The sequence below is a fragment of the Cebus imitator genome, unplaced genomic scaffold, assembly GCF_001604975.1.
Source record: "Cebus imitator isolate Cc_AM_T3 unplaced genomic scaffold, Cebus_imitator-1.0 Scaffold394, whole genome shotgun sequence".
In the NCBI taxonomy this organism is placed as follows: Eukaryota; Metazoa; Chordata; class Mammalia; order Primates; family Cebidae; genus Cebus; species Cebus imitator.
This window is the reverse complement of record NW_016107709.1, coordinates 195,442-203,949: the sequence shown is the minus strand read 5'-3', so window position 1 is coordinate 203,949 and position 8,508 is coordinate 195,442. Positions and strand designations below refer to the sequence as shown.

The window sequence follows — 8,508 nt, the reverse complement described above, 5'->3', positions numbered from 1 at the left end:
ACAAACTTTCATGCACATGTTTTTTTGTGGACATATGTTTTCAATTCCCTTGTGTATATACCTAGGAGTAGAGTTCTGGGTCATATGGTAACTCCATATTTAACTTTTTAAGGAACTGCCAGTCTGTTTTCAAAGCACCTTCTTCACCAGCCATGTAGTAGGGTTTGCATTTCCCCTCATCCTCATAAAGGAGGTCTCTTTGTTTGCAAAACATAAAAAGAAAACATCTGTGAAAGCAAAGCATAGTTACCACGTCCCTCATCTTGTAGGTCACTGGAAAAGCACTGTGCTACATCAGTGGCCCTGGGCTCTGCTGGTTCTTTCTCAAGCAGCACTGTTTTGTCTGCACTCTGCAGCCCCACATGTGACAAGTTCCAGCTGAATATCAAAAATTGCTTCTTCTCATTGATCTTTTAGCCTGGCTCGTGGGAGGAGGCTGGGATGATTTCATACCTGCAGTAAGTCCAACTCTCATATCCAGGCCCGGCTCAATCGGGAGCTGAGAATTTGGCAGCCGTCCTGTCCTTCAAGCCGCCATGCCCCTGGGGCTGACCTGATGGGCTACTGTTACCCTCCTTTCACTTAAATAAGGTACCTTTTTAAGCTAGCACACAGCTTAAGCCCAGACCAGGTACCGAGAAAAATCTGAGTCTTGAGAGAGTAAGAACCCCTCTAACCTGCACCCAGATCTTTCTCTAGGCAACTTGCCAATGGCTGTGTCACCGCTGACAATGGGTAAGTGTGAAGTGAAAGGAGAGAAACGTGGGCTGGCCAGAATATTTGTGGGCCCAGGGATTTTCTTTTTTGGCTTCCTCTTCCAGGGCTTAAGCAGTGAGTGACATGAGTAACCGGCATGTCAGGCTTCTCACACCCACCTAGTGGCTCTTTTCAGTTCCGAACGTGTTTCAGCCAGCCTGTGGGGGATAGTAATCGGGTTTGCTGCTCGAAGGCTGGGCTTTGGTGTGGTTTCACACCAGGCCTCTCTGCTGTGTCTTTTTAAAGTTTCATCACTCCCAACCAGCTGTTATTTCACTGCCTGTGGTTTTCTGTCTCACAGTCTGTAAGAAGATTAATAGTTCTGAGACTAATGGGATCATGATTTTAACAGGAGATTGCAACCAGCTCTGAGTAGGCACCGACAGAATTCTCCTGCAGCCTGAGGGGTGCATAGGACTTTGGAAAACAGAATGGGAGCTCTGTTTCTTTCTGAGATGAGGATAACAAGGGTACCTAGTTCCCTGCGTAGGTCCCCTTAGCACAACAATAACCAGTTCTGGCAGATCAGGTCCCCTCCTGCCTTTTGAGTTGATGTCTTTTGAGCTGAAGAAATGAAAGAATGTGTTGAGCAGTGCTTTTTGTGTATAAAAAGCGAAGGACAGCTGTTTGCACGTTGGTCTTTTTAGTCACTGCTATGGTCTGAACATACCTCCCAAAATTTGTCTGTTGAAACTTTATTGCCAACGTGATAGTAATAAGAGCTGGGGCTTTTAGAAGGTAAATCATGAGGGTGGCACCCCCGTGGGTAGAAGTAGAACCCCTATAAAAGGGCTTGAAAGAGTGAGGGGTCCCCTTCCATCTCCCACATTGTGTCCCACATGGGGATACAATGTTCATCCCTTCTACCACATGTGGGTGAGAAAATCCTCACCAGACATGAATGCCAGTGCCTTGAGCTTGGACTTCCCAGCATGCATAACTGTGAGAAGCAAATTTCTATTATTTATAAATTACCCAGTCCGTGATATTTTTCTATAGCAGGACAGACTAAGGCAGCTATACACATTCTTAATTATTTATGATTCTCATACAACTAGTCCCTTTGCAGATGGGTCTGATGGGCATATACAGTGATCCCTGTGTATGTCCCCATCTCTGGGTGGCATAATCCTTCAAGCCCAGAGACTGTCCCCTCTCCTCTGGAGTCCTGTCCTGACACCCCTCCACTGGACTCTCCTGCTACTATCTGTGGAGATGCTTGTTGCACTTGGAGCTGCTGTGCAACAAGTTCTCTTTTTTGCACATAAGTTTTCTCATTGCACATGTTCAGCCTCCTCAGCTAACTTATAAAGGAAGGAAAGCATGTGATATCTGTTGAATATAAGCCTGTGTATCAGATCTCATTCGATCTCGAGGAATGGGCACTGTAATCCCCATTTTACAGATGAGAAGCCTGAGGATTCAGATGGCTTAGGTCATGTGCCAAAACCACACAGCTTATGGCCAAGCTTGGCTTCAGACGCCAGACTGAGTAATTCCAAATCTCATACTTGCTCCACTAAACTGAACTTGGGGATAAACGCTTCAGAAATTATCTCTTATGTGTCTTAGTTTGCTAAGGCACATAATAGTGTTCACCAAAGCACAGTATTTTGCTCTGTTAAACACTTGAGGTTTGAGCTGCTGATGAAGGTTCTCTGACAGATATATGGACATATCCTTGGCTACCAGAAGCCATGCATAATATATCAGGTCATGCCAGGTCAACATGAGATCGGTACAACAGGATCATAAACAAAGACATAATTTTAAAGTCTAAACTAGCTTGTCCTGAACACATCTTTCCATCTCCAACTAGATTCTAAACAAACCATATTAGGTTACATTAAGCCCTGTATATATGGGGAAACCCATTTTCCCCTAAGCCAATTAACTGGGTCTTCTTTCCCAATTATTGCTGTAATCACGCTAATGTGTTATTAAGAAGACTGAAATAATTGTTTATGATCTGGTTACTTTGCTCAATGAATAATTGAATTGAACGGCCATTAAAGAAAATCTAATCTATGGCTATGCACTGAGTCAGTCCACAAATCACCAGTGTGGGGAACGTGAAGTTATATGCACTGAATTTTAGGGCTAACAGGCGACTTGTGATGTCATCTACTTCAGTCTCGCACATAAGATCAATTTGAATGCTAGCTCTCTCTGCTTTTCTTTATACTTTCCAAAATGTTCTATCCTTGCTGGTCTTTTTCCTGCCCTAGAACGCCCTAAGTTCCCTCCCAACTTCGTACATGCTGGTCCCAGTGATCTCTTACTTAGCCTTTGGATCTACACTCAATTCTAATTTCCAGAGGGAAAGCTTACCTGAAGCCCCTAATAAGTATAACTTTATAAAGTGCCCTACGTACCCTCTGTCACAGTTATAGTTATTTCATGTCTAATTAATGTCTGCCTCCTCTAATTTAAATGCCATAAGGGAAAAAATCTTGGGTTTGGGGGGTTTGCTTCTGTTTTGTTCTTCCTTGTATCTTTAGCACCTACCAGATGCATACTGGATGCTCAGTAAATATGTGTGTATTGAATAGCTATATAGAAGTATGAATAAATGAAGAAGGGAAACATAACATTTATTGGAGGCCTGCTGTGTGTTAAATCTTTTACAACAATATTGTGAGAAAGGCATTCCACCAGCCACCTCTTTTTTTTCAGAAGAGGCAACCAATTTAAAAAGACTCATTTCTTTATGGTGAAAATTTGAATTCAAACTTATCATAACATAAATCTATAAACCATAAAAAAATCCACTTTTTCTTGCTTTCTATTGTTTTCTTGTTGTTTTAGTAGAAGTGTATCATGAATTATGCTTCAAGGAGCTGAATTCAGGTTGGTAGTTGCTCCTAGGGCATCTTCTAGACTCCTACTTAGTGCTATTTCAGATTCTTCCTCAATAACCAGCCCATTGTTGAAGCCTGGTTGCTACCTGGAGTGCTGGCTTAGTTCTGCCAGGAATCCCACCTGCTGCTGCTTTTCCTCATCACCTGTCCTAAAGGTAACCTATAAGCAAAAGAATGGCCTTCAGATTTAGCTAATTACATTCATGCACCACCATGGATGGAAGTAGAGCCCTTATAAAAGGGCTAGAGGATAGGCCAGGGGAGGTGGCTTACGCCTGTAATCCCAGCACTTTGGGAGGCCGAGGCAGGTGGATGACGAGGTCAGGAGTTCAAGACCAGCAGAGCCAATATGGTGAAACCCCGTCTCTACTAAAAATACAAAAATTAGCCAGGCGTGGTGGCACCCACCTGTGGTCCCAGCTACTCAGGAGACTGAAGCAGGAAAATCGCTTGAACCTGGGAGGCGGAGGTTGCAGTGAGCCAAGATTGCACCACTGCTCTCCAGCCTGGGTGACAGAGAGAGACTCTGTCTCAAAAAAATAAAAATTAAAAAAAAATTTTTTTTAAAGGGCTGGATACAGCAACACGCTTCTCAGTGTAAAGCTGTAAAGTGAAAATAAGGGACCGGGCATGGTGGCTCTCGCCTGTCATCACAGCACTTTGGGAGGATAAGGCAGGTGGATCACCTGAGGTTAGGAGTTCAAGACCAGCCTGGCCAATAATGTGAAACCCATCTCTACTAAAAATACAAAAATTAGCCCCAGCTACTCAGGAGGCGGAGAGGTAGGAAAATCGCTTGAACCCGGGAGGCAGAGGTTGCAGTGAGCCACTTCACTCCGGCCCAACAGTGAGACACGGTCTCAAAAGAAAAAGAAAACAAGGACAGAAAATGTAAAATTTTTGAGAGGCTATTACAAGAAGTGTTTTAGGAAGAAAAACTCCTGAGAATATTTGTATGAATGAAGTTTACCTTCTAACTAGGGAATATGTTAATGGAAGTGCTGCTGCTACTTAAGAAACACTAAGAATGGAATGGAGAGTCTTCTAGCCGCCCCCAGGGATCGGCGGGCCTTGGGCAGATGGATTACACATTCTGCACGGCTCCAACAAACCAAACTCCTCTGGGGGAAGCATCTTCAAGGGGTCAGTGTTAGTTTTGTCTACAGCTGGCAAGAACCACAAGTGACTTTTATGTAAACTATCATTTTAATAACAACTTGCAAAGTATTGAGAGGTTTGTACAACAAGTGGATTTGTATAACAGAAGTGCATCTTTCCAGCTGTTAGGCTGTTGATGCAGGGCTGAATTAGTGGTGGGATTTCTTCTCTTGGCTTTAGGTAGCCTCTAGGGTCTACCTGAGGAACCTATATTTACCATGGATATTTTCCTTTTTAGTTCATGGTTTGCTTGTGTGAAAGACTGGTTCCTAAGTAAATTAGCTTTGGAAGGTCCTGGATCACCTTTCACTTGACCCCCAGCTAGGTTTGGCAGATTACACAAATAAAAATATGAGACACTCAGGTATATTTGAGTTATTTTTGAATTGCTTATGCATTGTAGATTGAAATTTCAAAAAGCATTAGAAATGATTGAGGAAGGAGGCCCCTAATCCTCTTAAGTTTCTACGAGCCCTTACCCTTAGACTTCTACATTGCATTTCAATAGGAGAAGTAAAGGCTGGCAGACCCGGGCGCCACCCTTAATCGCACTCCTGTAGATCGCAGGAGCAGTATGGAAGAATCTTTCCAGAAGGCATTGTTTTTACTTAAACACCATCACACCCCCACCTAAGTCACATACCCTACGCCTACTTCATGGATCAAGACCCTTTCACGTGTAATTTCTAGAGTTGTAAGCCTTTAAAAGGGCAAGGATTTTCTTATTGGGGAGCTCGGCTGTTAGGGAACTATGCCGCAGCTGCTCCTGGCTGAATAAATCACCCCTTGCCAGTTTGGTGTTCGAGAGGTTTTGTGGCCTTTCCTGCTACATGATAATATTATACTAAAAATTACCTGATGTTTATCTGAAATTGCTGATAAAAATCTAAATGACGTGCCTCTTAAAAATTGTATTTCCTTGATGATTTGGACGCTCCAGCAGCCGTTTGTTTTACAGAATTTCCTTACTAAATTTCTTGCAGTTATAGTCTGTGTTCCCATTACATTGTAGCATCTCTTCAACAGGAGTGACATCCAACTTATATTGTTCTTTGGTTCATTGACCATTCGTTAATGAGAAGCCACTCTCAATACAAACATTATGAGCTGATATAGTGAACACATACTGGCATAAAGTTAACAACTCTAAAAATTGCTCTTTAAATTTTACTTGTTGCCACACATAATGCCATCTTTCATGACGTAACTTGCTTTCCCATACTTCTGCATTATATTAAATCTCTTGATCAACAATTTTTAAATGGTGAAACATAAAAAAGGAAGCATGGTCATCAATTTTAAATCCTTTCTTCTTCAACACTACATATGCTGAAAGAGTATTTAGTAACACTCCTATAAAACAATTAAACTCTTCAAGGGATAAAATCCATCCATAACAAAAGAGTCATGACAAGTGATATAATAATTATCCACTTCAGTTTGGAATTTATTTTCCTGGTCACAGTAAATTTGTCCTTTGAAGAACAGCCATGACACTTAAAGGGATAAAAAATTTTCTATCATTTCTTTCTGTAACACATTCCACAGCTTTCTTCAAGAAACAGTCTGCAATAATACTGTTCAGTTTTCTTTCAATTTGCATAACCATATTGCTGAAGAGATATTGAAAACTACAAGTGATAAGAAATAAAAAATAAAATAGGCTTTCATTCAATAGATTGCTTAAAATTTGGGGGCCTTTTAATCAGAATTAAAATATAAGGTCAGTGTTTCAAATGAACTAAGAAGTCTGTCAACTGCATTTGTTAAAGAGATCCAATAGGCTTTGGAATGCAAGAGAATTGAAGAATACCAAATGCCAAATACAAAAATCCTTTAATTGCACAAACGATATAAATGCCAAAGTACAAGAATTTCATGACAATTACTTCAGTGTCAGTAGAAAGAACATCAGATGCTGTGTGAGCAGCTCACGCAGAATATGAACAGGACAGCCAACACTTTCCATAGAATTATTCATGCTTTGCTTCAACATTTAATAAGTATTGTCCATATCTATAAAGGTGCATGAGCAAATTCAGTAAAATTCGTATTTGTATTGCTTTCCCCAAAAGCAGTAAAATTTTTCTCATTAAGTTCTAACTCAACCAGAGAGTCTCTGCAAAAATTTGATGTTATTTTTGATTTCTCATCTGGAAAGGCTTTTGTTCACAGTAGCCTTATAAGTAAGCTTTTTGAAAGTGGCAAAACAATTTTGCACAAAGTGGTGTTTTTTTTCTGTATCATGATTACTCGCATCAGTGGCTACACCTTAAAAAAGATCTTTGATAATCTGGGTAATAATAAATGAAGCTAGCATATTTTTGCTACTGCGGTTGATTTCATCTTGGCACTTGAAAATTTGCTTGCAATTTTGGAATCTGGAGATGCTCTGGAGCAGTACATTCAAGCACTTTTGTGAGGAGGAGACTAATGATAATATACAGTGTGGAAAGAGCTACTTACTACAAGGCCATCTTTCACTTGCCTCCCTATCTTCCTAAAAGGCTGTCAGGAGACAGTTCCTTATTGCCTCCTGGATTCTAATAAGGCTGGAGGCTCTCTGCCTCACTCCCACTTAGGGTGCAGCTGCAGGCTATAAAACTGCTTGCTTCAGCATGGCATCTGCTCTTCAGCAACAGGATGTTCCACCATTCACGTTGCAGTCATCCTGCCCCTTTTGTTCTGGTGCTGTCCTGTGGAACAAAAGACCCAAAGGGCTGGTACTCTTGCTTTTGCTGTCTATGTGAGTAATCAGCTGTTTAAATCAAATAAGAGCCCATTGCCTCTTTCCCAGCCAAATCTGTCAGCCATGCTTGACAAAGAGACTAGCTCCCATGCTAAGTCTCTTTTCAGCACAGAGCACACATCTGATCCACAGGAATCACTCCGGCGTGTCTTTGCCTGGATAAACTCAGAGTGACGGCTGATTCCAGTGCAGCAAATAGCAACTCTCCTTTTTTCTGCCATCAAAGCAGTTAGCCAACAATATTCGTCAGCTATGACCACAATGGTGCTGCGTAATAACTACCTCCCACCCCAGCAAGTCTCAGTGGATTAAAATAATAATAGATTATTCTCATACCTGTCGGCTGGTTGGAACAGCAGATCTATTCTGAGAGTCTGTCATTCTCCTTGGAACCAGCGGTCCAGCTAGACGTGTTCTTCTCATGACAATGGCAGAGGCACAAGCTCAGAGGTCATACTCACCCTGAAAGCGCATTCTGAGCCCCTACTTGAATTACATCTACTACCATCCCACTGGCAAATCAAGTCACATGGCATTGTAATAACCAAGCGAGTTAGAAGGAATGTGCCACGCACTGAGTTCCAAATTAAGAGTCCTTTACTGACTGGCCGGCGACCAAGAGATGGCTAATGCTCAAAATTCTCTCGGCCCCGAGGAAGGGGCTTGATTTGCCTTTATACCTTGATTTAGCTAGGGGAGGGGGTACCTAGCTAAATTTTACAGAAGCGGAATTTTACAGAAGCAGAACAGGCAAGTTAGCTAGTAACCCCGGAGGGGAGGAGGTTCCCAGGATTGTTGGTTGCTAAGGGTATTTCCAAACCATCACCAAGAGGGGTTCAAAGAGAGTTATACACAATAGCAGGTGTGCTTGCCAAGCAGGACGCAGTTACATTGGTTTTATGGTAGGATAAGCCCAGAGTCAGCGTGACATAGCACAGCATCAGTGTGGCCCAGTTATCACCCAAAGGGGCTGTGGTCGGGAGG

General features: G+C 42.1%; 1 long non-coding RNA gene across 1 annotated transcript; it reads right to left on the bottom strand.

Moving 5' to 3' along the window:
* Positions 1-6,594: 6,594 nt before the first annotated feature.
* Positions 6,595-8,193, bottom strand: LOC108289185. The gene is made up of 2 exons (XR_001819042.2): positions 7,861-8,193; positions 6,595-7,471 (listed from the first exon to the last, which is right to left on the bottom strand). It is a non-coding gene; the product is annotated as an uncharacterized LOC108289185 (long non-coding RNA).
* Between the last annotated feature and the right edge of the window lie 315 nt (positions 8,194-8,508).